The sequence below is a fragment of the Magallana gigas genome, chromosome 5, assembly GCF_963853765.1.
Source record: "Magallana gigas chromosome 5, xbMagGiga1.1, whole genome shotgun sequence".
In the NCBI taxonomy this organism is placed as follows: domain Eukaryota; kingdom Metazoa; phylum Mollusca; class Bivalvia; order Ostreida; family Ostreidae; genus Magallana; species Magallana gigas.
Window position 1 is genome coordinate 14244453 of NC_088857.1, and position 15862 is coordinate 14260314.

Consider the following 15862-nt stretch of genomic DNA (forward strand, 5'->3'; position numbering starts at 1 on the left):
TTAGCAACAACACCGGTGCCAACAACAACAAAACCAACAACAACAACACCAACAACAACACCAGTGCCAACAACAACACCAGTGACAACAACAACAGCGACAACAACAACAACACCAGTGTCAACAACAACAGCGACAACAACACCAACAACAACACCAGTGCCAACAACAACAACAACAACACCAGTGCCAACAACAACACCAGTGCCAACAACACCAGTGACAACAACAACGGCGACAACAACAACAACACCAGTGCCAACAACACTAACAACAACACCAACAACAACACACCAAACGTCTGGTAATTATAAAGTTGACAACATATTTTGAGTTTGTTTCTCATAACACCCAGCTATTTTTCATCCAATTATAAGTGTATACTGATGATATCTTTGAAATTCCTACGTTAATAATACATTTAATCATTAAATTGCATCACTGTCAGAGTTGTTAAGAAATGCCTCTTTTGTCAGGTTGTAATAAATCAGGAAGTAAACCCTGCCCATCGTGTGACGCCAATCTGAACTGTGTGTGGAATCAGACATGCGCAGATAGAGAGACGTGTATGGTGAGAGGTGTTTTGGAACACGGCTTTCAGTTCTCTGTCCATTGTATATTAGTAAGTAGCTCAGGTTCTCGACTCATTATGGTGATACTGTCTGGATATATTCTTGTTGGAGGGGGGGGGGGGGGGGGTCTGTTAGAGAGAGGGGGCATGATCGATTACTCGATAGCACCGATGCCGAATAGAAGCTTAGGCTTCAAAACAAATATATTCATATTAAATACATGCATTTGTTTTATCATGAACAAGATCAAGTGATACATGTAGGAACCATTGGATCAAAAAATAAAGAGGATCAGCTAAACCTCATCTTAAACATTTTAATATGAGTTGATATCTCGTGCAGGCGCGGGAAACAACACTTTACACATTAATTGGAGTTAAATCGGTTTAGCAAAGCTAAATATTTCCACCATAATAATAACCCTCCAACCCTTGGGGACCTTACGCATATTAGCTGGTGATCGCGTGCACTTTGGGATATAATATGTTTAAGTATTAATGAATAAGGTATAATTTTTTACAGGTGAACAGCTGGTCCCAGGGTTCACCTTGTATTCTGTATTCATTTTAATATCAAGCAGCCGTGGCCATTATCGCTAATAAATGCAAAAAACTCACATATAGTAATTTGTTGTTTAATTTTTTGATCACTTGACATCTACGTAAGCAATGTTTTGTCTTTGATAATGTGCCTTGTATATTTCTCTTAACCTATTTTTTAAACATTAAAATCACAAAGCAACTTCTAGGTCAAATTTTCGCTATACCTTTTAGACTGTTTAAAATAAGTTTTCTTTAAGTGAATTTGTGATAAAAGCCTTTTTGGAAATATAAAATTGGGGAGGGAGGGAATTATAAGACTACTAGTCTGCCAGTTGTATAAAAATGTATGTTATCAAAACACGCCAGAGCATGCATATTTATTTGTATATTTTAAACCAAAATTGTCCGATCCAAGGTATCTGCCCGATGCATGATGAACTTGCAGTACGCTTTCCGCAATGATGTTAGTCAACCTGTGTTCTAGGTTATCCCGTTCCTGAAAATTCTTTTCATCAAAACTAAAATCGCGCAATCAAGAAACGAATTGGCTCATTTTATTTCTTCAAACTTTGTCAAATTTTTTTTTGTAACTCTAAAAAACTCCCTCTAAATATCTTCGCTCTTTTCGTAATTATTAAATTTTATTTCATTAAGTATGAATTTTTTCTCATTTTATTTACTCTTATTTTAGCTTTTTCATGCTTGTGTATCGAAAATAAAAGTTTTCATAATGATAACTTATCAAATACACTCAATAAAACTTCTAAGTGTTCACCCAAATAAAAAGAATAATTTTGAAATTACGCAATAAAAAAATGTGAAATTTTCAACATTTATGTCTTCTCATCAATAGCACAGATAAAACAATACCGATTGAAATCGTTTACCCGTGGCGAAACGTCGAAAGATAAAATTGGTATTTTTCTGTGCATACCTAATATGATTATCATTATTTGGTGATTGATTTTAGTCTTTGGAGATATTTTAAAAAGAAAACCACTTAACATGGCCAAAATGATCTATGCAATCACAGCCAGCGCCGTTGGAATATTGGTGTCTGCATTGTTTTCACAACTGATCGTATGCACTTTAATTTGCTGTTTGTTTTGATCTCGACTTTGTTTATAATATTAAGCAATCCGAAAAAAAGAACGTTATTTTGATATAATTTTTTTAATTTCGTAAGCGTATTGTCATTTTTATAGGCAACTTAAAACGACAAAATGCTCAGAGCGAAATTCAACCAAACCGGAAGTATTAGTTATATTAAACAAAGGCCAACAACTCGGGTCGAAACCTGAGGTCAGGGTCAATGCATCGTTCTTATCAACTTGAAAGTTAAATGGAAATCAATCATCCTGATGGCTAGACAAATACATTTGCTTATTTCATAAAAGAAATACATAATATTGGGTGAACACTTAGAAGTTTTGTTGAGTGTATGATTCAATTATAGTCTACGGACATCAACTCACAGGTGTTGAAATACAAATACATGTAGTGTAAGCAGTTACCCTGGTACAGGTGTTTCGTCGTTTTTTGGCAAGATGTTCCATTTATATGTATAGATGTTGTTGAAAATCCTGTGCTTAAAAGCTTTTCTGTATGAGATGCGATTTAATGTTTCAGAGTTCAGATTGCCATTTAATGAATTTTTTATCCAACTACACCGCGGAGATCTACTGCTGCGACGATCGAAGTTGTCTCCAACAATATCTCGGAGTTTGATTCTGGTGAAAATTGTTTTACCCTTTTAAATAAACCACATATCTTTTGTATCTTAAATGTGATTGTTGTTTATGGTGTGGATAAACTTGCAGCAACCAATATTCACGTTAGCCTATAGAATGTGATTACTATAATACAGAATAAAAATAATAATCAAACGACAAATCTGGATTTTTGTTGATCTTGTTTGTCAACTTATCTTAAATATTTTTCGATATTGTATTGCATGATACATTAATATTGGATTATGTGACTCAAAATCTAATGGTATCAAATAAGAAAATGTATTATTTATGTTATATATTTAATGAATAAAACTTTTTTCATGTGATATTTACATTTTTCAGTGTCTTTGTTTGTGATATTACTACGAATCGATTTTGTCATGTACAGTTAAATAGATTCAAATGACGTATCGCCTGGGCACAAGCGGGATTTGCATAACTGAAAGAAATGGAAATCCCCTAAATATATCAATATTCTTAATATGTTTTACGGTGCGACCGTTGGGGCGAGCACAGCATGTGATCAAACAATGAATTATAATAAATTAATAAAATAAAATTAACAACGTGAAATTTGAATGCCAAAAAATAAAACATACCTATTTTTCAGTAAATTTTCATTATTCATAGTTTATAAGATTTGTTATAATTTATTTATTTATATGTAGAACAATAGTTTAATCTCAGATACAATGTTGTTAAATAATAAAGATTTTAATATATAAATATTCATTGCACTGCATCTCCTCTTTTAAAGTGATTGTGATTATGATTGATTGATTGATTTCCCCCTTTTTTTGGCAGTAAACATTTTTTCTTAAACTTACATATAAAACTTGACTCATCATAATAGAGCTCCCCCCATGCTAAAATTTTTTTCATTTTTGTCAATTTATACATAGAAAATCGACTTACCATGGATTTGCCCCTCCACTTAAAAAAAAATAATTAACGTTTAATTTTATTTTTAATTTACGCTTTAAAATATTTGCTTATCATGTTAAAAGAACATGGTGTTGTCCCCCCCCCCCCCCCCCCCCCCGCATGTAATAAATGGAAGTGAAAATAAAGAAACCATTGAACTGCTAAAGAGCTGAAGGATTAGAATTTTCATGATTTATTTTTCTTTTTGCTTGCAAAGATTTTTTGGATGAGGCTGCCATCCACCCACCCACCCCCTTAAAAAAAAGGCGCTGCTACGTATAACGTTACGTTTCAGGAAATTACCGTAATTATAGTGAATAAAATATTTGTGAGCATTCATCCAAATTAGTGCAATTTACAACTGTTTCCTGTATCTGAAGAAATGTCCTTATTCGTCAGCTGTTCTTTATCTTAGCCTTTGCAAGATTTTAAGAGGATTTTGGTCATTTCAGCAGATTTACAATAACTTCAATTAGAGTAATTTCCCCTTATCAGTGTTTATTGTGACGTCAAAGCTGACGTTGGTTAAGTGTCGTCTTACTCTTTAAAACTCCCCTGAGAAATAAAAGTATGCGAAGTATACTGTTTTATTTACTTAAAAAGCATGATGTTCTTAAAATTACACATCTTATAAGCTTTTCAAAGGTTTTACTTTGATTCTCGGGAGAACGTGATGTTGGAACGTGAGGTTGGAAACCATTGGTACTATGAATTGTGGGTCAAAATTTACTGACTCCGAAAAAATATATCGGATCAATGTGTAAACGTTTGTGACGTCACACGATTATTTTTGATTGAAAGTGTACTGAGGTGAACTTTAGAGGTAACATTGACTGTATGTCGCTTACATCGTTATTGTTTTTACTGTCTAAATTTGTCTTGCTGATTCTCGTGAGAGTGTGAAGTGATAAAAATTGCCATGATTACAGGGAACTACTGGGACGATTAAAACGATGCATTACTGGTCCGATTTACTGACGCCAAAAAAATCCGTTGAATGAATGTGCAACTATAGTCTGTCCCAAGATATTTTGGATTCACGTTTGGCTTAATTGTTTGATATTTATAAATACCTCAGGATCCAAACGATGTTCATTCAAAAGTATGAAAAATTTCCAAGATTTCTCAGTCAAAACGCCCCTGTTAGCTTATCAGGTTTCAATACAATGCTAAAAAATGTGATGTCTACGGAGATTTTGCATTGCAGCAAGCCCGGATGATAACGTTGAAATATTGCGCGATGTATTCCGAGTGTATTCCGAATGGAGAAAAGATGTAAACATTCCCCATTATAAATCTCCGTAAGGAATCTGTTTTCGTTCCTGTGAATTTTTCCGAGTGAAAGATGATAATGTGTCAATGAAATTATCTTGGAAAATATCCCTTTCAACTATTTCAATTGCACTTCTTTCACAGGTAAGTGTATTTTTATTAAAAATCGTCCAAACGTGAATCCAAAATATCTTGGGACAGAGTATAGTCCGAATTTTCTATTCACACACGCCTTGCCGGTAGAGCTCGCTGCGCGCCGGCGAGCTGCGCTCGCTATAATTAATATGTTTTACGGTGCTACCGTTCTGGCGAGCGCAGCAAGAATTATAATTACACATACCTTGCATCATTGTCAACTTATAGTTTTATTTAGGTATCAACGAACGTCAAAGAATTTTTGAGAGAGTATATTGCTCTACAATAAGTATGCCAAAGGTACTAATTTTAATGGTTATGATACATACAGCGCAACCCACTTCCCAGAGAGAGAGAGAGAGAGAGAGAGAGAGAGAGAGAGAGAGAGAGAGAGAGAGAGAGAGAGAGAGAGAGAGAGAGAGAGAGAGAGAGAGAGAGAGCCCGGTACCTGTTTGTAGGTGTGTAATTTCCCACTTTTAAATTTAATGGTCTGACTATATCCCATATCTACATAATTTTTTTAACTGCTTATTTTTTTATTTTATTCCTTTTTGATTTATTTCAAAATGTCCTATTGTTTATTTCCTCCCTACTCATTCATGCACTATTAGCTTAAAAATAGATCGATATGACAGTAAAGTATGGCTCTTGCTAATATATATACATAAAATCTCTATATTAAAAAAAATTAAAAACAAATCATACGTCAATGAGGCAGGTATCGCAGTCTGTACTGAAATAGCTAGTACACGCATTACAGATGTTTGATCCACCTCTAAATTTATCGCGGGAAATATAGCGCGAGTGCACTGTGACGTCATCCATGACTTTGTTCGTCTTTGTTTACGTTTCTCGACTCATTACGGAGGTATGGAAGCATGTAACAAATCTTTTGAGTCTCGCTGAAGCATATGCGGTACTCAAAACGTGTCTTCAAACTTTAAGTCACTGTAAATTACGAGTTAAAAGTCGGCCATTTTTGGCATAGCACCACGGGTGAAAACATTAGAGAGCATTATGGGACGTAGACAAAAAATTTTGTTTGATGAACTGTAGGTTTAGCTCGTTCTTTTTCCCGCGCACACTGGTTCTTAGAGCTCGCTTCGCTCGCCGGCGCTGCGCGCCGGCGAGCTGCGCTCGCTATTATAAGTACAATTGTGAAAAACAATATAAATATATGTAATAAGATATCATTCTTGGAATATTATTAGGTCGGTCGCGATGGGAACGTGGTCAAATCTATCAAAAAGTACTTCAGACTTTATTGGATTTATTGGATATATTTTAACGATATTGTAACCTAACTGATTAGTAGGGAAGTAATCAAGTTCTTATCAATAGTATTTTTATAACTCATAACGCCCTTTCAATAATTGAAAAAGACAATTATTACATACGATATCATAGAATTGTCCACTTAAAAATATCTGATCAAAACAATATTAGAGTTAAAGCGTTACAAGAATGTTAAAAAAACCTACCTACTAACTCAATTCCATGTTCTTTAACGCATGCCTGGTATCTTACTAATATATGGGTGTCGGATGTCAAGTGATCATTATCCACCATCTGTACAAGATATAACTTATTTCACCTTTTGAAGAAAATATATACTTACACTTCTGCCAATAAACTACGAAACGCCCGGACCAGTGTAACTTCTTATATTTTTGGTATTTCGACAGGTGTGTTATGATGTCCGTAAGCTATAATTGAATTTAACCTGATAAATAATTATTGAGAAGTAAACTAAAAACTTGCTTTCATTTTCGATAAACCAGCTCGAAATAGCAAAAATGAGAGTAAGGTGACGGACACGCTTTGGCGGATCCATGTTAGTGGGAGTTAGCATTAAAATGTATCCTTGAAATGAAATGATATTGATTGATTACATAAACAGTGAATATATTTATTAGGAACTTACTTGAATTATACATAGAAGTTAAGACTTGACATATGCTGAATTTTTCCTGATTTTTTTTTCCGTTTTACCCGATTTCGAGAGAGAGCACATGGCGAGTGTGACCGCATAGGATGCTTACTCCTCCATGGCAACTGATCCTACCCCTTATCTTTATAGAGGTATGTGGTCCTCTGCTCCTGTTTTGTATTTTTCCTCATGACTTTTGATTTTAGGCTCTCTTCGTTATCACCACATGCCATGTCAAGTTATTACATTTTGAAGCTAATTAAGTTTAAAAAAGTTCGAGAACAACTTTTTATACCTATTTTGTAAATACTTTACCGTGAATAAATATATCTAATTTTATCCCGATAATGTACATGTATGGAATCTAAAGAGTAATGTAGTCTTGCTGCCATTTCAACCACACAGTGAAAAAGCAATTTGACCTGTATGAAAATAGAACTTTACTTAATGGAGTAAAGCAAAGGACTATATACTTGTGTGTTGACAACAACATAAACCTGGCCCCTACAAACTACAGTTTGTGTACATTCGAAGTAACACAAAGAAGAATGTTTGTAACTTCATCAAAATATATTGATTATTGCTTTGATATGAAAAGGTATTCCTTAATATATATTAAGTTTTATATGCTGTGTTTTTTAATGTCTTATGATATTGACCCCGTTTTATCTCATTTTATCACGACCTTCACTCAATAGCTACTTGTCCACATATCACCCAGCATCGACAACTACACACGGTTTTTCCCCCAGTAATATGTACAAAGAATTGTAATAAAGTTATACTATTGTCAAATATATATGTAATGCTACGTTTTTGTTTGTATTATTATGCACAACTTTTTGCAATAACATCTCCAATCATATTTAAGCAAATTAGAAATAGTAAATGCAACGATCTGAAAAAAAGATTCGATTTCCCACTAAGCTTACCTGAACCCAAGTTAGGTTAGTTTTTCTTATTAAAATTTGTCCATTGTATGTCGTCGTTTTTGTCGTCCTTGTGGGCGTTATTGTCGTTGTAAACTTTCTTCGTTTTAATATTCTTCAAAACCATAGGGCCAATTTTAACCAAACTTGGCACAGCATCTTTGGGGGAGGGGGGGGGGGGTTCAAAGAGCTTTCAAGTTTGTTAAAATGAAGGAAGATAAACTGTGATAAGGAAGGACAGAAAATAAGTGGGGTCTTCTCAAAAACCAAAAACTGTAGATTCCTATTTAAACGCGAGGAATTAATTGCCGCGTAAAATCGCGAGAAGCAATCCTCGCGGATTTTAAAATCTCGCTTTTATATTATAGACAGTTTTGAAATATAAGAAAATATAACAAAATAATTGGTGATCGCGATTTTATGTTCTTGCGATTTGATATAAATTTGTGGTATCGCGGAATCTAATTCTTGAGTAAAATAAGGAATTTACAGGAGCCTGTAATTTCCAAACTTTAATAATAACTTTTATTTAGTTCAAATAATGCACTCTAGGGACCAGGAATGGTCCTGACAGGGGTTTAAAGTTCATGTTTTAAATAAGTAAAAAGCAAACTTTGGATAATTCTGGACGGATATGGTTTGTAGAAATGATGTAGAAAAATTCTAATATCAAATTATATGACGGTATATAGCAGTCAAATGATGACAATTTCAAGGTTTTAGACTTATTTGTACAGTCATCAGGTTTAAAAATAAAAAAGGTTTTAATTAATGAAATCAAGAAAATTCACGCCTATTTGCTGAATTACAGTTATTAGGACAATTTTTATAATAACAAAATTAAAACATTTCATACTAGCATTATCTTACCCCAAAACTGAATACTTAAAACGTTTGAAAATTATATTTTTCATTACTTATGTGGAGCAGTTAAAAAACTCATGACTCTTGTAAATTCATTTTTTCCGAATTCCTTTTGCGGCCCTACACTGAGTCAAGACTACGTTTTAAAAAATTATCCAAAAAAGTTGTTTTTCATACCTAACAAGAAAAATTGGAATTCTAAATATATGATGTACGTGCATTTTTTTTTTCAAGCTTAAGTGATACAGTGTACAATGATGATCAATCTACATTATTCATCGAGATTAATAAATATGGGTATCAAGACTCTAACTTGAATTAATAAATATTTTATTTTTAGGGGAAAAAATAACCACGTCATATTGTTATTTTAGAAACAACAACACCAGTGCCAACAACAACAAAGACAACGGAAATGACCATAACAACAACAACACATCACACGTCTGATAAAGTTAACAGTGTTTTGAGCTCATTTCTTTTAACACTTAGCCATTTTTTATCCAATAATAAAGCGTGTACTTATGATATCTTTGAAATTCGGACGTTATAAATGCATTTAGTCAATAAATTGTTTCAGTGTCAGAATTGCTATTGAATGCCTCTTTTGTCAGGTTGTAATAAATCAGGAAGTAAACCCTGCCCATCGTGTGACGCCAATCTGAACTGTGTGTGGAATCAGACATGCGCAGACAGTGAGACGTGTATGGTGAGAGGTGTTGTGGAACACGGCTTTCAGTTCACTGTCCATTGTATTTTAGTAAGTACTCAGATTCTCGACTCATCTCGATGATACTGTCTGAGCACTGATGCCGAATCAAAAGGCCTAAGGTAGATATTGAATCCGGATAGTGCCATGGAGTTTACTCACTATTGCATCATTGCACCATCGACGTTTGCGTCGATAGTGCGATGACAATAAAGCGATATATTTACATTCTACAAATAGTTTGCTTGTAAAGTGTGTTGAAAGCTAGGGCATTTATAACAAAGGGCGAGTTCGATCATTAACTAAAGTTCAAGCAGGGTAGTAAGGAAAACTTATGGTGCGCATGTCTGTGTTCGAACGCACATTGGTCGATGTCTGGTTGTAAAAATGAGAAAGATGTTAATTGCTACTCATAATTTTATTGTTCATGAAAAAAGAAGGAAAATAACTTGTAAACACATTGAATCATATAAGTGTGCGCTAGCGCTAAAATTTAACACATTGCATGTTGTGCTGATTAAAATAAGCAAATTTCGGAGATTCCGATTTCCGCCGCCATCTTTACAACTACCTGACCAGAGACAGACCAGAGTCTCTCCGATGGTTGGACCACGGTTCCATTTTACTCGGACTTAAGTGAGTTCGATCTCATTTTAGTCGAACCCAACGACCGTAGTTTGTGATCGAACTCGCTCACTGTTACACACACAGGGCACTTAAAGGTTGAAATGACGAATTTTATAATATGACGTCACAAACTTTGAACGCTGTAAACTGCAACGTGACAAGCAAAAATCACATGCTAGTGGCTGTTACAGTGGCTCTTCCATTAATATGAACTTACCCTTAGGATAATATAGGAATTTTAAGGTATACATCACAGTTGCAGACAAAGCAAGAATTTTTTTTTTTTTTTTTTGATGAAATGTTTATTAATAAGCCAACTGCTTCTACATACAACACGTACATACATCACAAATATTCAAGGACACAAAGTATGTTTAAGAAAGCAACGAAAACAATTACATCAATAATGCATACATAATGAACGTTTACTAAGAGAGAAAAAACAAAATACATATTGAGCCCCTTTTTTATTGAGAGAGAGAGAGAGAGAGAGAGAGAGAGCACTCTAGAGTGAGTTAATCACAGGGGTCCAAATTTCCCAGTCTGTATTGAACTTATCCATTTCACCTCTGTCTTTTGCACAGAATTGGAATACTTTATATAACTGTTTTAAATCATTCATAAGGGCATTTACTGTTAATTGGTTTTTCTGGCATCTACTTCTGTATATGTATTTTTTTATCAATATGAGTATAATATTGAACGCTTTTGACTTCACATCATCTAAGACACCAAAAATAAAAGTTTTATTATCAAGGACTATTCTAATTCCTTTAGAGTTGCAAACTCTAACAAATTCTGCTAATAAATGTTGTACCCTTGGACATTCCCATAATAAGTGATATATTGTTTCCTCAGCATCTTCACAAAAGGTACATAGATTAGTATCCACTTTACCAATTTTATACATAAAACTGTTTGTAGTTAATATATAATGGTTTATTCTGTACTGCAACCATTGAAATTTAGAGTCTGAGGTAATAATAAAAGGTAAATGAAATATTGAAACCCATTGTTTATCTGTAAAAACAAAATGTCTACTCCATTTTTCTTTTCCCACTGGTGTTACATTTGTCTGATTTAATATATCATACATTGGCTTTGAACCTTTTTTTGATAATACAAAGGTTTTAATATTAAATGGTATAAAAGGTTTGAAAACTTCATTTCTAATGAAGTTGTATTTCCTTAGATCTGAAAGTACAGCTTGTCTTACTCCCATATATGTTAAATAATTCATTTGAATATTACATTTTCTTTTCAACATTTCAAAATCTAAAAAGTTTTCATTTTCATCAAACAAGTCAATTACACATCTTACTCCTTTAGCATACCATGATTTATAAAAAAAAGACTGATTTCCTATCTTAAATTTATTATTGTTCCACAATGGCTGGCAACAATAATCCTGCCATGATTTAACATTTAAGTTATCTTGGATTTCTTTAAAAGCTATGGTAACTTCCTTCCAAAAATCATTTTTTAACGATTCTTGCATTTGCATAATATAATCTGAACCTGTATTTAATAGCTTTTCTAAATTAATAGAATTCTCCAGCAGTGTTTTCCATTTTGAATTATTATCCTTAATTAATCTCCTAATCCAAGTAGACTTTAATCCTTTAATATAGGAATTTATATCAACCATCCTTAACCCACCATGTTCATACTTCTGAGTACATACTTGTCTTTTAATTTTATCACATTTTGAATTCCAAATAAAATTGAATAGAATATTGTTTAATTCTTTTAATGTTTTACTCTGAGGGTTTGGTAAGGCTATAAATAAGTGGTTTAATTGTGAAATTAAAAGAGACTTAACCAGTGTTATCCTTCCAATTGGAGTCAAGTGTCGTTTGCTCCATTGTTCGATTAGGCCAGCATTTTTTGGAATTTCGATTTACAAACCCGCCGACCCTATTTTTTAAAAATTCAAATAAAAATAAAAGGACCTGAACTAGCTATTAATTTTATTTTTTCCTCCGACCCGAAATTTTCTTTCTGGTAAAAATAAAAATAAATGTTGATGCAATCACGTATGTGTAGTCTGAATTATTGTTGTTCATGCATCGATTTAATAAAAAGACCAAGTTCTTTCCGATCAAGTCACAGGCACTAGAAGTCACAAAAACCACCAAAGGGCCTACTCCTGTTTGCTTTCGTCCAACCCTACAATTTACGACCCTATTAACAGCTGAAGTTTTGTGATCGGCAACTTAGCCAGAATTTCCTCAATAAAGAGATATTGAAGTCTTTTTCTATCACAATTCTGTAAATTAAAAAAACCTCATTGACAAGAAAATGATAAGTTACTTTTTAAAAAAAAAATCATTTTTGCAAAATAAATTCTAAAATAATCATAATTTAACCGTTTGGAAATAGATCCTCTACATAACGGTTGTAAGTGGGTCATAGGGTTGGACTAATAACCCTAAACACACTGAACACAGGTCTTATGACTGAAGGAAAGAGAATGATTTTATTTGTCATTAAGGTTAAAGCTAACAAAATAACGAAACATTTCCTTTATTAAAGGTATAGTTACATAAATAAATAAAATTTTAAAAGTTATTTAGTCTTTTTTAAATAAAAAAAACTTGTTTGATTTTTTACTGACATTTATGGACATGCTTCTAATCCAATTTATTTTCAGTAACAATATTTTAAATTTTGAATTTGTGAATAGCATTGTTAATTTAATCAAATAAATTATTTCTCAAACTTCTTCCTATTTTTCTGCAAGGAAGAAGTGAAAACTCCCTTAATTTTTTTGGTCTTAATGTATGTGTACAGTATGTACTTGTATTTGTAAAAAAAAAACCTTCGTTTTTATACATGCATGTACAATATATCAAAACAAATTTTCAGTGCCCATGGATAAAATATGTTATGATAAGAACATCACCAACAACCAAAATTACTTAGATATTTAAAAAAAATGGCAGCTCCTGGACACATGTTCTTATTTTAAAAATAAAAAAAATATTGTTAGAAATTGTTTTATTTTCATTTTTTTTCTTGACGGACAAATTTTTCAATTTTATTTTTATTTTTTTTCCCTCCTCCTCACCAAATAATTTGAAAAATATTTCGTAAATCTAAAAATAAAAAAATGCTGGCCTTACAGATTTTATCCTAACAAGTTTCTTGTCATAATTAAGTTTTACAATTTTATCTAAATCTACATCATAATATATGCCCAAAAGTTTGAATTGAGTTGTCCATTGAAAATTCATTTCTGAACAGATTTTTTCTTCAGAATATTTTTTACTTCCTATCTACACAATCTGAGTTTTTTCTTGGTTTATTTTAAGACCAGATAATTTATAATAGTCATCTATTTCTTTCATGGTTGCCCTTAATGATTTCTCAGTTCCATCAAGGATTATTGATGTATCATCTGCATATTGTGATATTAAATATTGGGTGTTATTAATTTTGATTCCTGTAATATCTTCATTATTTTTAATTTTAATTGACAATATTTCCGCACATAATAAAAAAATGTAAGGCGATATTGGATCACCTTGTCTGCAGCCTCGTCCAAGTTTTAAAAAGTTTGATAAAATGCCTGCCTGGGACACACAGGACATAACATTACATTGAAAAGTTTTAATCCAGTTACAGATAAATGGGCCAAAATTAAAATAATTGAGTGTATTTTGTATATTAAATTCCCAAGCAACAGAATCAAATGCTTTCTCGAAATCAATCATAACTAATACCCCTGGAATATAACTATTTTCTGTATAGTTCATCAGATCATAAATCAATCTAATATTTTCCCCTATATATCTTCCAGAGATGAAGCCAGTTTGGTCATTACTGATAATTTTATTTAGAACAGTTTTTATCCTGCTTGCTATACAACCTGACCCAATTTTGTATATAACATTGAGCAATGAGATAGGTCTCCAGTTACCAAGGGAGAATTTACTCTTTCCCTCCTTGGGTATACAAGTTATAATTCCTTGTTTCTGAGTAGATGGTAATTCTCCTACTTTATATCCATAATTTAAAGATCTAACAACAAAGGAGCCTATTTTATTCCAAAACATTTTTAAAAATTCAACTGTGAACCCATCACTGCCTGGACTTTTATTGTTTGACATACTATTTAAAACCGAAGAAGCTTCCTTATATGTTATATATCCTTCAATTGATTTTCTTTCATTGTCAGATAATTTAGGGACAGAATAATCTTTTAGAATGTCACTTAATGAAATATCTGTACTTTCTGTTATCATCAAATTATTTGCATACAAGTTTTTATAAAAATTTTCCAGTTCATTTAAAATCTCCTCTTGTTAAACTATTTCTATCTGTTCATTATTTTCTGTTAGTATTATCTTTGGAATAATTTTACTAGTATAGTGACGATTTTCTAAATTTAGAAAATAATTAGTTGGTTTTTCTCCCTCATTTATCCATTTAGAGCGTGAACGCACCAAACTACCCATGACCTTATAGTTTCTTATATTTTCTAATTCTTTTTTCTTTTCATTTATTTTATCTATATGTTTTTCATATTCCTTTTCCAATTCTAAAAGCTCTTCTAGTAACCCCTTTTCCTTTTCTGTCCTTTGCTTTTTTAAAAAGCTTGCATATGAGATAGTTTTTGATCTAATTTCCATCAACAGTGTCTCCAGAAAAAGCTGGTCGTTAATTGTAAATTGGATTTCAGAATCTGGAATATCTAGAATAGACTCTTTTTTGTACACTGGAACTGCATATTGGATTTTAATTTGATTAATATGACAGTTAATACTTTGCACATACTCTAAATCTTTTAAAAGGGAGTTGTTAAATTTCCAAAGGCCACTACCATGTTTAAAATCATTAAACTTAAAAGAGATAAAAACAGGAGAATGATCTGATCTATAGCTTATCATGATATCACTATTTCTAACTTCTTTTATAAGTGAAGCTGAAATAAGAAAAAAGTCTAGACGTGCTTGTTTCAGAGGTGTAGGTTTTCTCCAAGTATACCTCTTGTCATATGGATGAAATTCTCTATATATATCTACTAAACTGTAAGACATCATATGCTCTAAGACCATTTCCCTCGCTTTCGGATTATTAACATGTAAGTAATTATAATAATCTTGACTTGTATCTAATACCAAATTAAAATCTCCAACAATAATCATCTCATCGTTTTGTAATTTGTTAACAATATTGCTCAAATTCTGGTAAAATTCTGGAGAATCCTCATTAGGTCCAATGGTCCATACAAACATACTAAGCTTAACTTTCTATTCTCTATTGAGATACTAAGTGCCAATAAATTCCCTGTATTCTCTACTTTGATTTGCTCATGTATTTTGAAATCAAAATTGTTATTAAAGAGAATAGCAACTCCTCTCGATTTCGAAGAAAAGGAATTAAAACAAGCCCCATAACCCCATTCGTTTCTAATATCTTGTTCCATCTCCTCAGTAAAATGTGTGTCTACTAAACATAGGATATTACATTTTTGTTGTCTATAGAATTGAACAATATCTTTTCTTTTCTTAGCATCATTTAATCCTTGACAATTAACCGAAATGATTTTAATTTCAGCCATTATTAATTACAGGTTTATTAGTATATTTCATTAAGATCTGTAAACACAGACTGGGCAAA

General features: G+C 32.4%; 1 protein-coding gene and 1 long non-coding RNA gene across 2 annotated transcripts in view; both read left to right on the plus strand.

Annotated features, from left to right (window-relative positions):
- Nucleotides 1-15862, plus strand: part of LOC117689736 (uncharacterized) — a 110527-nt gene that overhangs the window by 18411 nt on the left and 76254 nt on the right. The gene's annotated exons all lie outside the window — the stretch shown is intronic.
- Nucleotides 31-2949, plus strand: LOC136275293 (uncharacterized). Its single transcript, XR_010713849.1, has 3 exons — nucleotides 31-304; nucleotides 477-622; nucleotides 2744-2949. It is a non-coding gene; the product is annotated as an uncharacterized lncRNA (long non-coding RNA).